The sequence below is a fragment of the Amphiura filiformis genome, chromosome 16 (assembly GCF_039555335.1).
Source record: "Amphiura filiformis chromosome 16, Afil_fr2py, whole genome shotgun sequence".
Lineage (NCBI taxonomy): Eukaryota > Metazoa > Echinodermata > Ophiuroidea > Amphilepidida > Amphiuridae > Amphiura > Amphiura filiformis.
The window spans coordinates 56,788,475-56,804,005 of NC_092643.1; the positions used below are offsets into that span (position 1 = coordinate 56,788,475).

The window sequence follows — 15,531 nt, forward strand, 5'->3', positions numbered from 1 at the left end:
GGTGAACTTGTTTATCCAATTGCAACATGGTTCGCCTCAAGTTTGGTAATGACGTAGGTGCGTATTTCACTATGTGCAGGATTTAACTGTGCGCGTAAAGTTAATCGCAGAGAGCGTAGCCGCACAAGTCCAAGCGACGCTTGTTTGCAGCGCAACCGCGAAAAAGCATTGACGTCACTTCTGTACTTGAGGTGAACCAAAGTAGCAAGCGCTACAATTTATGTTTTGAAAATCATTTTGTAACCTGGGGTATTAAACCCCATAGGGTAGATACTAAAGATATACTAGCAATGTTTGAGAAACTCAAATAATAAAATCAACATTCAGTATCTACAATCATTAATTAGGCGATTTGCAATGAAACACACACAAGAAGCATGTATCTTTTTAATTGTTTCATTTCCCCCATCAAATTAAAACCTCATTACCAAGATTACTGATACATGTATGATAATGATTCTGACTGGATACAGGAATATTTTGGCACACCTGTACCACCACATTGCTATTTTACCAGTGGCAGATCCACGTTTGTGGAATATCTTACCGGTTCATAACAGGAATGCTGCTCCTCTGGCAGTGGCGTAGATTTCTTTTTGACATTGGGGGGATGGGTTGGAAAAAAATTCTTGAAATATAGAGAATCCGGCACTTTTGGCAACAGAACCAGTATATGGCACAAATGCGTGCGAAAAAATGTTGCCATTTTGAAGGTAAAATCGATGAAATAGTGCATAAGTGGAATAAATTCACGCATATCACAAAAAAATTGGGCTTTGGGGGCTAAAATGGTCAAATATTAGGTTAATTTGGTCAGAAACCCACATACAGGCATCAACATTGGGGGATGATTGTATGGACCACCCCCAACAAAATATTGGGGGGATATATCCCCAGGATCTACGCCTATGTCCCTGGAATCATTCAAAACCATGGTCAAGATATATCTTTTTCCATGACATGTAGCTGATAATGTTGCCTTTTTTTTCTGTATTTGATCATTTCTGGTATTCTTTTGACATTTCGCTTTGAAGCTAATGGAAAAGGCGCACTATAAAAGTATAGTATTAGTTAAGTATAGCCCAGTGTGGTGTAATGAACCCCAAAAATGAGTTGGTTTGCTAACTCAACCCTCCCCCCCCCACACAATCCCCACCCCCTTAAACCAAAAAAAAAAAAAATTCGAGCGCATTTGTACCATAAACTTCTTTTGTCGCCAAAATGTGTTGGATTCACTATCAAGACAATTTTTCCAACCTCATCCCCCCATGTCACAAAGAAATCTATGCCACTGTTCTGGGGACACATTCCATTGTAATAATTAAAACTACAGCACCTAGAGTCGTGATTTTTGCTGGATATTATTGTGTACAAAACAGAATTTTGAAAAATATTGAGGAGTCCTCCTCAGCAAATGTTATAATATGGCTTTAACAATGGCGGTCCTGGACCTCCAAGCACTGGTTTATTGCTACCCCTGAGTTCATGGTTTGTTGTCCTCCAAAATACTCAGTCCCATTATCAAGTTTCCACTAGTGGTGGCAGCAAGCATGTGGCATCATGGTGGCATGCATGACTAATTTAAGGGCAGTTTTTCAAGAAGAACAGTAGCCTTGAATTTAGATGGATTTGCTTGTGTGACTGCCAAAGATTGGAGACCATCACCATTCTATGTCTTTACACAGTCCTGGAGTTCTTTCCAGGATGTGTGCTTTATACATGTAGTACAGGGAAGTACGAATGTGCATAAAACTGTCCTGTTGGTGGCTGTCATTTCAAATTGGATGACCCCTTCTGTGTCTGATAGGTTTGATGTATAAAATTGTATACAGATCGGTACTCCTATCTCCACGGTCCTTCTAGACTTCCAGTGCAAGTTCTTGTTTTCATCTGTAAAATAAAATAATTGAAGACAGAGACAAAATTGTGATTGTTGCAGTTCCAACAGTACATGTATGTACACGTAATTTTGGTTAAAGAGCTTTAGCTTTATCACATAGGCAAGCCTCTGGATGTCAATCAGTGTTCGAAATAAACACTTATCCTCTTGTCTGTCCTCTTGTCCAAGAATTACTGGGGAGTGGGGACAACCATATTGAGCTATGTACTGGGGACTGGGGACAACCACTATATTTTACCTCCAAAATCATGATAAACTTGACATGAATTTTGACTTTTGACTTCATGTAAATTGATTGTAATTTGTATCCTTAAGGGAAGGGGTATGAACGTTTGGACAGTATTATTGTGGGACATTAGAGCACATCAGACATATCGAATTGCATTCTGAATACGAAGAATGGCCTTCTGATAGATCAAATAATTTTGATTTTTTGAAATTCGCAATGTAATACGCATTTTATGGCAAATCATTAAAAATTGATATTTTTGATATTTCACAGTACTTCTCGAAGTAAACTTTATAAATCTGATGATTTCTACCTAAAGTGTATGTAGGTGGGATGAAAAGCCGATGATCAATTGAAAATTTTGACCTTTTGTATTGAAGACTCCCAGCTACATACACTTTAAGACTATATCATTAAATTTATAAAAATTTACTTCGAGGACTGTTATATCTCCAAAATGTGAAAAATATCAAATTTTAATAATTTGTCATAAAATTTGTATTATATCGTGAATTTCATCAAATGAAAATTATTTGATATCAGAAAAACATTCTTCGTATTAAGAATGCAATTCGATAGGTCTGATGTGCTCTCATGTCCCACAAAAAATGCTGTCGAAACGCTCAAAACGTTCATCCCAGTTCCCTTAAGCGAGATCTTACCACTGCTAGAACATAGTATAATAATATGGTGTGATGTCCACTTGTTTAGCATGTCCACTCTTGAATATTTTTAATTAACCATTTCACTCAATTACCCAATGGTGGCAGTTCTGAATATTTTTAATTAACCATTTCACTGAGTTACCCAATGGTGGCAGTGCTTGAAATCAGGCCTCAGGTTTAGCAATTTGTGGCTACAGATTTACCACATTAAAGATATGACACATTTTGGGGACAACCAAAATGTTTTGAGGACAAACAGAATTTATTCTTTAGTTATCGTTGGGATAACCTCCGTATTTTCTTTATTTCGCACACTGACGTAAATATTTGTGAGGGGGTAGAGTAAATATTTGTGTGGGTCATGATTAAACTCGCCTTGTAAAGTTGTAAACCTGCCTTTTTTTAAATCATCAGTTACCTGCACACTCAAAATTGCAGAATTGTTGTTGTTTTGCACAGCTCATCTACCAACAAGGGGAATATATTTTTGGCAAGTTAAGAAAAGGCAAGTTAGTGAAAAAGCGAGTTACAGCCCACAAAGATACACAATTTGTTACATACCCCCATGGAGCTGTCCATCAAGTCACAGTCTGCAAGTTTAGTTAGGCCAATTAAAGCAATCAAGTCCCACTGGCAAGTTACGCCAAAGTAACCAAGTCCCACCGGCGAATGACGCCATAGCAATTCAAGTCCTTGGTGAGTTACGCCAAATTGATCAATCTCCATTGCCTTGAAAAAGAAGGAAGAAAAATGTTCAAATATTTGTTTAAAATTTATTAGTGTATACATTTTGTACATGTACAAGTGATACACTTCGGTGCATGAATATAGATTGTTTTTATGTATATTTTAAAAATCCAACCTTCGAAATTTTGTATCCGCAAAGTCGCAGACTAAGTCAAATTTGCAACTTTCAAGCTACCGACTGTCCACTCCAGGAAAGTGCATGCCCCAACACTAAGTTGGACTTGGCATAAGAACCTAACTCACCACTGGGACTTGCTACAATCTCAGCAGGTGGTCACTTTGAAACTTTGTAGCCTTGTAGGGGGTACCTCGCTTTTTCCTAACTCACCTTTTTTTAACTCGCCATGTACATTTGTATCTGTCCCTACTAATAAGACAGTGAATCAGAATCAGTGATACATTTTGAAGCTAAAAATGTTTTATATGGAAAGTGTAGTCCATAAATGTACATATATATTTTGATTCATGCAAGACCTAAAAAAATTGTTTGATTTGCGTAACCCGACCGACCCTAATAATAAGCCCGACCCTAGACTTTTTTTCTTATTTTTTTGCAAAAGTTTTTTAAAAATTAAAAAAAAAATTAAATTAAAAAAAAAAAAAAGTTCCAAGGCCTTTATCATGCAATTAAATAGGGCCTACAGTTTAAATTGTGTGAGTAAATTTTTTTTTTAATTGCCAACTGACCTACCCTAATTTTTTTTTTATGTTACCCCAATCAAACAATTTTTTAGGCCTAATGTGTATATACTACTATACAATTTTGTTTGCATTTTTATTTGAAGCCATATTTGTAAAATTTTATGAAATTTGTAAAAATGCATATTTGTAATGTTTACACTGTGTTGGTCAGATCAAAATGTAATTTTGACATAATGTTCGTACGATATTCAAACTAATCAGACATTTAATTCCCCATAGAACTCCATGTTGTAGGTGACAGCCAAAATAGCCAGCAGGGTTTCTTTAACTTTATCTTGTTATTTCGGCTTAAAATGGACAGACCCCATTTCTGACAGTTATTTCTAATACTATTTCCACATTTTGTGTTAAGAATAATAAAATTAAAATTTGATGTAGGTACTTACAATGTACATTTATGGCTTTAAATCAAATTTACTGTAGTGTAGGCCTACATACCAGGTTAATTATATTCCATCCATGGTGTACTATTGTTCGTTCATTCTCCTTAATCATAATCCAGGTTACCGTCACCGTCACGACCTAGTTTGTGAAATAAAAAAGTGAAACACGAGTGTGTTATTGTGGTTATTAATTATTATTTTTTTAGCATATTGCAGCGGATTTAAGGATAAGGGCCCTGTCAACAAAATAGCCCACAGGCCCTATAGTAAGGAGTTCAAATCAGTGGCGTTCGTGTTGCTCTAGTCGGAATCTGAAAAACACTGCGCTAGTCCGAATCTGAAAAATACAGCGCCAGTCCGAAACTGAAACCATATAGCGTTGTAGCCCGACACTGAGAACCACAGGACTTACTAGTCCGAATTTGAAAACACTGCATAGTCCATAGCTAGTCCAAATATTTCCCATATTTAGACCAGCACAGTGTTTTTCACCCGGGGGGGTACTCAAGTTTGGTTTGGTAGGGACTGCCGCTGAGAATTTGAAAGTGGACCCATAAATATACCAATTTTTCAAGAAATTTGGACCCATTGATATACCAAAAGTCAAAATTTTCGGCCGAATTTAACCCAAATTGCCTTAGTTTTTACAAATTTTCCCAAAATTTTGGGAAAATTTTGGCTAGATTAGGGGAAAATTGGGCTATTTTCCGAAAAAAATTGAGAAAATTTTGAAAAAGGACCTATTCATATACCAAAATAGGCTTTGAAATAGGGGTCATTGATATACCAAAAGGCTGAAAATGCTACCCATATTTGCGGCACGTCCCCGTATGGTCATTTGTACTGAGTACCCCCGGGGTTTTCATATCCAGACCAGCGCAGTGGGTTTTTTTAAGATTCAGACTAGAGCAATGCCAATGGTTGCCATCTTGTGCAGTATACACTTTTCATATTCAGACTAGCTGCATATTGATCTAAATCTGTGCTATTCAGATTTGGGCTGGTGACATGATTTTCAGAATTTTAATAAAATACTGCACTAGTCTGAAAAACATTTGGACTAGCTACATGTTTTTTAGAATTAAATTTCGGACAGTGTCAGTGTCAGATGAGTGCAGTGATTGATCGGACTGACATACAGCATGTACAGTACAAAAAGGGATTAGGCAGCCAGCCATATAGGGAGTGTTGTACACAGATATACTCTGATCGGGGACTCATAACATCGTGGATTGATATAGAACGGCGTACACACAGCTGGGCGCAGCAGTTACGCGATCTGCGCTTTGCGTCTTGCATGAAGACGCGTGCTTTTGTGAATTTACGTGTGCGTAAGTTGGAACTTTATTGACTCGCGCAGTAACAAAAACCGAATAATTCCGCCTATTAAGAGCTGATCATAGTATAACCTCGCTAATATGGACGCGTACTCGCGTAGAGTAGCACTGTACACTCGTGTATTATTTCATGATTAGTTGTGAGTAACAATCGTAGTTGAATGTTCCACGATGTACACAAATAGAGGCCACGCCGTCAGCCTTTCGCCATCTTGTGGTACAAATGATCTGTGTGTTCATCGCGCCGGACACTACGCGGCACGCCGCAGGGGCGCAGCTTGCCACGCAGCTGTTATCACGCAACAACGCCGTGATTTTGCTGTTTACGCATGGAGATCGAACGACCATCGCAGCGTGTACCCACAAGATGGCGGCATATGATGACGTCACGCTGACGGCCTCTATTAAATAATTTTTCTATAAATAAGATCAAATTCAAACCCATGGGCATGGCATGGCGAATGGGCGCGAACATTTACTCGGTGTGTCGTCGGTGATTTAATAGAATGTCACAAATGTTAAACTCCAGAGTCTATGCATAACTACTGCTATCAACGACTATGAGTATGACATTGACCTGTTGGTTTACTAGTCTCAGCAATGAGCATTGACAAGAATGCAAGTGAAAAATGTAACCATGCAATCATGCATGCATGGCATGGGCATGTGGGCATGATTGAATGATGGGTATACGGTTTAAAAATCATGTCATATGACCGTCAGTAACAGTAGATTTCCTGTCCAAATATGAGCTAAAATCCGGGCTAAACTTACTTACCCGTCAGTGACAGGAGAAGTAGCTGATGAAATCAATCAGAGATCCCGGTCAGAGAACTACAGACTACATTATCCATGACACGGTTGCTGCCATTGCAGACATTGCAGTACAACCTCTCAGCTCAACTCACACTGCATTGCAGTGCACTGCCCAATGCGAAAATTGCGTGTAAAATGTACACCGATTTGGAGACGGAGTTTCTTGTCCAAAATCAATTAAAATCGAAGAGCTGCGTGTGCCCAATATAATCCAAGTGGTAAAAGTCCGCAAATGTTCACGGGTGACAAAGTACCAAGTCATAAACATCAGCTGATGTTGAGTTATTTTGGATGAAAACCCGGAAATTTCAATGTAAGCGGTGAAAATTGGTCGCCATTAATTTTTTAAAAAAAAGAAAAAAAAATGACGTCATAAGATTTCATCAAATTGCATGTACAATGTACGGCATATTGTACATGTTGCGCATGCGCATTAACAGATATTGACTGATTATCATAATTTGTGGAACTCATTATCATAATTTTGGAACTTTATTCGAAAATGCGGTTACGCACTCGTACTATTCTTCAGTACGCACGTTAGACATCTGATTGTATTTAATATCGATGATATTGGATCACAAGTTGCTTATATCCTGTAGCACAAATCGCAACATATTGACATGCGCTTAATATGCGCTTTAGTCTACGTAAAAGCAAACCACTTCCCTGGTTTTAATTAAATTATACAGGTATTATTAGTTATTAGGTGAAGCGGAGTTATGGTGTGGGAAATTATTGTGCACGAAGTGTCATATTGGGTGAATCCAATAAGGCTAAACCCAGTATCCAGTGGTGTAACGTCATGCACGTGCCACCCCCCATTGATCTGAAATTTAAAAAAATCTCATAGGAAAATTGCCGAAAAACTGCCTGTGCGCCCCCCCCATCATGGTTGGTACCCCCCCATGTGATGACCCACGCTACGCCAGAGTATAACACTGGGTGTGCGATAATTTCCCGTACTATATGGACACTGAACCTATAAATAACGAATATATCATACCACTAAGTCATTCTTAATATTGACATAATTAGGGGCTGTGCAATAATTATGAGCCCCCGAACGCCCCGCCAAAAAACGCTTGCCCCCCTCTCGGCCTGCCAAAAAATCTTGCTCCCCCCTTTACACATGCCAAATTTTTGGGATCCCAATTTTCAAACTTTAAATGGTCTAGATATATGTTGCGGCTTAGCGAGCAGGAAAATTTGCATATTAAAGCGTTTCCGTACTGTTTTCCTAAGCCTTTTTAGAGCGTTTTTTTTAAAAGGCGCCCCATGAATGTGTGCCAAAAATCGCTTGCCCCCCCTTTCGGCTCGCCAAAAATTTCTTGCCCCCCCCCAATTTTATCCTCCCCAAGGGCTCATAATTATTACACAGCCCCTTATGTTTTTAAACATTTTAATTGTTGCAAAATAGCAGGGACTGCCTTTTGAGGAGAGCGAGAGTAGTTGCTCTCTCATAGGAGAGTGATTTTTAGCTCTCCTCAGTTAACCATTTTCTGCCGTTACATTATATTGTATGCTCTAAACAGCTCTCCATGAAGGCTCCAGAAGAGTTATTTAATGCTCTCCTGAAATAGGAAAAACATTACAAAATTAGATGACTGTTCCGCGTCGGACTCTAGCTGAGAGCGTAGCCTAAGTCATTATAGACTCCAAGAATGGCTCTCCATACACAAATGAACAAACACAAAGGAGGGTAGTCTCTTCCGTGGCCAGCTTGATTTCGATGGAGTGAAACCAAATTGGCTGCGGAGGAGATGGGTCATTTTGCTATGCAAATTTGTCACTGTCGTAGCCCTGGTGGTATGATAAAGATCAATCCCATGCACACTATGTCAGTGACTAATGTTCATGTTTATTTATTGTTTCTCTTGTGTATATTCTTAATTTTCATATGTTGGTGGTGGATTCCCCTGTGTAAATCCTTGGTTTTCATACGTTGGTGGCAGATTTCCATACGGTACATTTGGTGGGTTTCCAATTCCATATGACATATTTGGCTCATTTCCATACGACGTATGTGTTTGATTTTCATGTGATGTAGGTAGTTGATTCGGATATGCCATGTTCCGTTGATTGGTATACAGCACATTGGGTTGAGTAACAGAAGTTGTATGTGGTTGGTTAACTGGGTTTCCATGTTGGACCTGGTGAGAAATAAATGGATAAAGATTAAGAACCCATTAACAGTGACAGGGGGACTGGTCCCTTGCCTTTGGTTATCTTGCCTGGGCTGTTTGGCTACAATAATTATTATGATGTATCTTACTACAAAGGTCTTAAACCTATAACTTAAAATCTACACAAGCTTACACAGATGAATAGAGATAGAAACTAAGCAAATGTAATATTCAATAAATGGCTTTTTAAGAGTCTTGTAGATTGGGGTTTGTTGATGTTATCAAGCACCAAATTCCAAGTTTGGGAGCTTTGATGGAGGAGGCTCAACATGTACTACCACTGTGTTTTTTTGTGTGGAAACCTAGGTTGAAGGAGATTGTGGATCAGAGCGACTATTTTTATGCCTCCACCGCGAGGCAATACTGTTTTTGCAATGTCAGTGCTTCCGTACTTCCTTCCGTACTTCCGTCCGGATGCTGTATCTCGGGCATGGATGGGCAGATTGACTTCAGATTTTCAGGATAGGTGGGTCATTTCAGGATTGGGTGGGTTTGAAGGTCACATACTGAGGTCAAAGGTCATTTGAGGTCAACTTGTAAATTTGGTCTCATATGAACAGTTCAAATCATGGGCATGAAACTTGGTGGTACAGTCAACATTTAGAGCCAAATTTTTTGAAGGTCATCTGAGGTCAAATTAGTAAAAACTGTCGTATGGGCATGGAACTTGGTGGGTACAGTCAACATACGGGGCCAAATTTTTGTAAATTTGGTCTCATATGAACAGTTCAAATCCTATGGGCATGAAACTTGGTGGGTACAGTCAACATTTAGAGCCAAATTTTTTGAAGGTCATCTGAGGTCAAATTAGTAAAATCTGTCATATGGGCATGAAACTTGGTGGGTACAGTCTACATTTAGTGTTAACTTTTGGAAGGTCATTTTGGGGTCATCTAAGGTCACCCACGGTCATCTTGAGGTCAAAGTATGAACAGTTTAATTCCTAATGCAACCAAACTTGGGTCAATGCTGCATTATGGGTACCCTCATGTATTGGTGGTATCCAAGGATTTAATAACTGTTATAATAAATTTAAATCACCCCATGGTGGAGGCATCCCAGTCGACGCCTTGCGTTGAAAACCGCAACGTTTCTAGTTTATCATAAGGATTGATAATGTCAGATAGGCCTACATATGATTTTGAAAGTTTTCAGAAGAACGTTGTAGTTGATATGATATAAAACTGGCAGCCCGGTACTTGGTACAAATGACTACGGGGATGTGATGTGCCACGTAAATTAAAGATGGGTTGCATTTTCGGCCGTTTGGTATGAACCCTTTTTCTAGGTCAAATTAGGTATGGGTCATTTTTCACAATTTTCACAATTCTTTTTTCAGAAAATAGTGCAAGTTTGCCTCACTGTAGCCAAAAGTTGTGAAATTTGCCAACAATTTGGGTCAATCTCTGTAACTTTTAGTATAGCGATTGTTTCTTGCGCTTTTCCATAATGAGATGTATGGATTTCAACTTGAATAGCCCATACCAGTCCATTACTAACCTTTTCTTCAAACTTTAATATTTAGAATAGTTATTATGGTTAGATTCACTTACTGCCATATCAGAATCTGCAGCAACACAGCAACAGCAATCACAGCACCCCCAGCAACATTTACTTACTGCCATATCAGAATTTGCAGCAACACAACAACAGCTATTACAGCAAGGCCAGCAACATTCACAGTAAGTAGCACCTTGGCAGCAATATGCAGCAGATATTATTGATATGATTAACTCCGCAAATGCAGCAATTATAGCAAATATCTGGAAATAGTTACCATAACTCTGCAGAAGTAAATTAGAAGGAGAGAAAAATATAACTTGAATTCATTTATTAAAATTGTAAGAGGACAAGGATCTTAAACACAATATATCTCTTTGTCAAAAATTGTATTTATAGTAGGGCGAATCCATTAGTTCTTCAACAGCCACGCATGGCGTACACCACATACAAAGATACGTATCTTGCCCACTGCGAAACGGAATGCGGCGTTGCCATCATCCGCTGAAATGACTCATTTTTACAATCTCTGCATGCTCACTACCCTCTTTACAGACTGGAAGATCAAAGTACAGACAAGAGATTACCAGATTCTTTCAACACGAATCAATATTCAACTGCAAGTCCAACAATAGGTTTTTTCATAGACCAAAAATAATGGGATATATTCAAGGATTTGAGATATTGACATTATCAAAAGAATATGCACCACTATCACCATACATGTAGTCTTCTATAGCTAGGAATAAATACCAGAAATGGTCTAACGCTGCGAATGCTTTTGTTTTTCTAATTACTAGTGCACCTGTAGCTATAATGGCACTGTAGCTATAGGGCACCAGTTGCATGATAGAGATACTGCTTGACCCTGATGACCCTTTTCCCCTTCCTGACATGTTCCTGACATATCAATGATTCTTTTTACATGTACCATGTTGAAGCCCAATTGGGCATACTGTAGACCTCATACGACCTTTGACCTCGAGTGACCTTGGTTTGATTTTGTTCATGCTCCCGTGATATGGAGAATACTTCTAGCCAAATTGGGCGAAGTTTGAAATTGTGATCCCAGATGACCTTTGACCTCGGATGACCTCAATTTTGTTTCACACATATATTCCCATCATATCAAGGATTCCACCCACCAAGTTTGAGCCCGATAGGACAAAATTGGAAATCCATGACCTTTGACCTTGAGATGACCTTTGACCTCGGATGACCTCATTGTAATTTTTTCATGCTCCCCTCATACGAAGGATTCCACCCCAAGTTTAAGCCCAATAGGGCAAAGTTCAAATTTAGCCCCTAGATGGCCTTTGACCTCGGTTGACCTCAATTTTGTTTCGCACATATATTCCCCTCATATCAAGGATTCCACCCACCTTTGACTTTGACCTCCGATGACCTTATCTCAAGTGGCGGTTTTTTTTTTTCAAATCATAAGCTCATGTATGTATTATATGAATGTAACTATGTGTGGTCTGTGGCTGTCAATTCTATAGACATAGTGAGAGAGTGCAAGCTAAACAAGCTTCAATTATCCTCCCCGGTTATCCTCGTACTTAATAAGATTATGACTCTGATAAATGGAATGGGAAAGACATCCCTATAGCTGAATACATCACTGCGTGGTAGCAATTGTTTTTTTAGCCAATGAGATAGGACCAGGGCTGTCAACTCTCACGCATTGGCCGTGAGTCTCACGCATTGGGTCACTTTCTCACGGTCTCACGCCAAGGTAGTATAATCTCACGCCAAGGTAGTAAAGCTCATGCAAAAAGCTGGAAAATGAGTAAAATCTCACGCATCGTCATGAATAATTTGTTGCTCCTACCCCCACCGCTTTTCACATTCTCGAGCGCCGTGGCTCAAATAATCATGGTACAAATTGAACAGTTGACAGCCCTGGATAGGACTCACTTTTGTTGCATTGGGAAAAGCGAACTACCTTTTTTTTCATACCAATCGCTCGTCGTTCAGCGACGGATTATAAATTCAGTTTATTTGGTGCTTGATGTTATAAACTAGCGCTTGATTACACCACATTTCGCCATAATACATTCTAGAAACGCTTGCTGTTAGAATAAGAAAAATTTTAATTGTAATTATTGCGCAGGTCACGGCGACCCTGTGACCTTTCCGGAAAAAGCCGAGTGGCAGGTTTTTCAAATAAATATTTTCTGTGTAAAAACGGTACCATCAGATAGGTAATGGAATATATGAATATTAACTGTACATCTATCACAACAATTTTTGATAACAACTTGCATCACAATTGATCTAGAATAGAAGGTAGAGAATTTATTTCAATCTTATATACGCCATTTTTTTTGGAATTAAGTGAAAATTAATTCTGTAAAAACTGTATTTTTTTAATGTAATTATCACATTAGACCCGACAAAAGATTACCGTTTTGTTGTTATGATAACCTAATCTTTTGATTTCGTAAGTAAAATTAGGGGTCTAATGTGGATTTAGGATGCAAACTGGAACAATCCAATGCCTTATCAAAAGCATTTGCACAGAGAACCTATTCTTGAGAGGGCACTCTATTCACGTGGTTTCTTTTCAACGCTAAAAGATCACGAACTTTGGTGGTTTGCAAATGAAAAGTGTCCGCACTATCGATTGATTACGTAACTGTTATGAATAATTTATTAGGTTATTCAATGCAATCGCCTCGACCCATTAATACATATTATCTGTATTATCAAAGTACTTGGAATAGCAATCCGGTGAGTTCACTGAACTGCGCCCTAATACTGATGGAGTTTTAATGGCGTTAATCCTCTCCATACACAGTTGAACAAATACAATAGATGAAGGTCAACACGTATGACCTCCTATGTGACATGTTATATGTGATGTACAAAACCTGAATATCATAAAGATCAGTATTCGTTTGTGCATATGAACTGCACGTTTACGTTGCTAAATATTATTCATTATATATTATGACAAATATTGGTATTATGACAATACGGTATATACATTGTATATAAAACGACTAATAGATCCTGCTATCATGGCGTCAGGTCAATGTTCATCATATCCCGTATGTTTCTTAAAATTCACTCATATTTGAGACAAATTGCTGTGCCCATTTGATAGGTGCACAGGTAGATCCGTGTTGTTTTTTATTTTCATTTTTTTTAATGAAAGAATTAAGGTTTTCCACTGCACGGGGGCCACAAGGGTGATACTAATTTTAATGCTATATTTTCAAAACGAATACGTGTTCCCGGTTGGCTCTATAGCGATTTCACAGGAAAGATATTTCTAGTACAAAGCAGCGTCGGACTCTAGCTGAGAGCGTAGCCTAAGTCATTATAGACTCCAATAATGGCTCTCCATACACAAATGAACAAACACAAAGGAGGGTAATCTCCTCCGTGGCCAGCTTGATTTCGATGGAGCGAAACCAAATTGGCTGCGGAGGAGACGGGTAATTATGCCATGCAAATGAGCTGAGTGTCGTAGCCCTGGCATTTGCTTCAAAATGGAGTTCGGATGCACTTCGTAATACAACTTCCGCCACTGCAGGAAACCACATGCACAGCGGAGCACGTGGCCGATATCAAAATCGATTTTATGTATTGTGTATGTAGGCCTATTCATAGGACCCTCGTATTAATTGTTTCTATGCGCTTGAGAATTCAACAATATAAATAATGGTAGCTTTATTATAGGCCTAATACACATTAATGTTTTAAGCAGATAAACTTCCAAAATATGATGTAGTAATGAAGTTGCGATTTATTAATATTATATGTTTAAATTTTCACGATGATACTATCAAGTCCTTCGTGGTCGAGCGGTCTAAGGCGCTGGTCATACATGTCATGTATGGTATACGTGATAGCCAAAACGGCGCGCCGTGAGTTCGAACCCCGCCTCTGCCAAACTTTAAAAGAAATAAAATTAAAATTTTACTTTAAAAAAAATTTCATATTGGGGAAATGTGACTGGGAGAATTTATGTATGGCGTGGAGTGGTGTGGCGCTTGATCATGGCTTGATGGTGCATTTACATTTCCACGTGACGTATTGGTTCGTTTTCGTCTGTACAAATATATTTACTGACCTGTTGTGGACGATGTGCCATGTCCAGAGAGAGTACTCTCAAACAAGGAGGGGACTATGTCTTATACAACTTGTCCAGGGCCTACCACGCAGCCATTAAAAAAGATCAATATTCCAGCACCAGACCATTCAGCCTGATAATTCGTCTCGGGTGAGACGTGATACTGTCTGTAGCCATCATAAATAGTAAGTGAGCAGTTTAATATTAATTTTATTTTAATTTATCAATCCTACATACTCCATGTATATAGGCTACTTACCAATGGGTTATGTATAGCTCCTAAGCCTAAATTAAATCCCTGTTGTATGATTACGATTGGGGCAACAAAAGCTGATGCTATGGACATTCTCATGAAGCCAACTATCTATATCAATAAAAGAAAACACAAAATTCACATAAATAACTATTGTACCGTAGGTGTAGATGGGGGTGGGGGTGCATTGGTCACTTGCGGTGCTGGCCACTTCTATTATTAAACTTGTATTAAAATCTATTAAACTTATTTTAAAATATAGGCCTATATTAAAAGATATACATAAGACAGGTTATATATTCCTCCTGAGTACACTAATGTGATATTAGTCCATACCAATTTTTTTTTTTTTTTTTTATATATAAAATGCAAGGTGAACAATAGCCCAATAGGAATGACCATGTCAAGCACTTATATAGGCAACAGGACACTACAGCCTGTCTCAAAAACAATTGTGCAAGTGAAAAGCGCCCTCGTTGGCAATTAGAAAATACCGTTGTAACATAATGCTTAAATCAACGTCAAGGGCATAGTCTTAGCTCTCTAATGCCGTTTAGTCTGTTCAATTTGCTTGTGTTAATCTCGAGATATGCTTACTTAACAACGAAAGGGTAAAATCACAATTGTGCCACTTTTACTATGGAATAGGTCTGTACATGTAAATCAATGATCAAATCAAGAGTTCCTTCATGAAATCAAAAGAATGCATCAATTACACAACAATACAAA

The 15,531-nt window shown here is 38.5% G+C and overlaps 1 long non-coding RNA gene across 1 annotated transcript; it reads right to left on the reverse strand.

Annotated features, from left to right (window-relative positions):
- Positions 1-1,161: 1,161 nt before the first annotated feature.
- LOC140136247 (uncharacterized) lies at positions 1,162-7,120 on the reverse strand. Its single transcript, XR_011856631.1, has 4 exons — positions 6,742-7,120; positions 4,682-4,765; positions 3,356-3,523; positions 1,162-1,890 (listed from the first exon to the last, which is right to left on the reverse strand). It is a non-coding gene; the product is annotated as an uncharacterized lncRNA (long non-coding RNA).
- Positions 7,121-15,531: the final 8,411 nt, after the last annotated feature.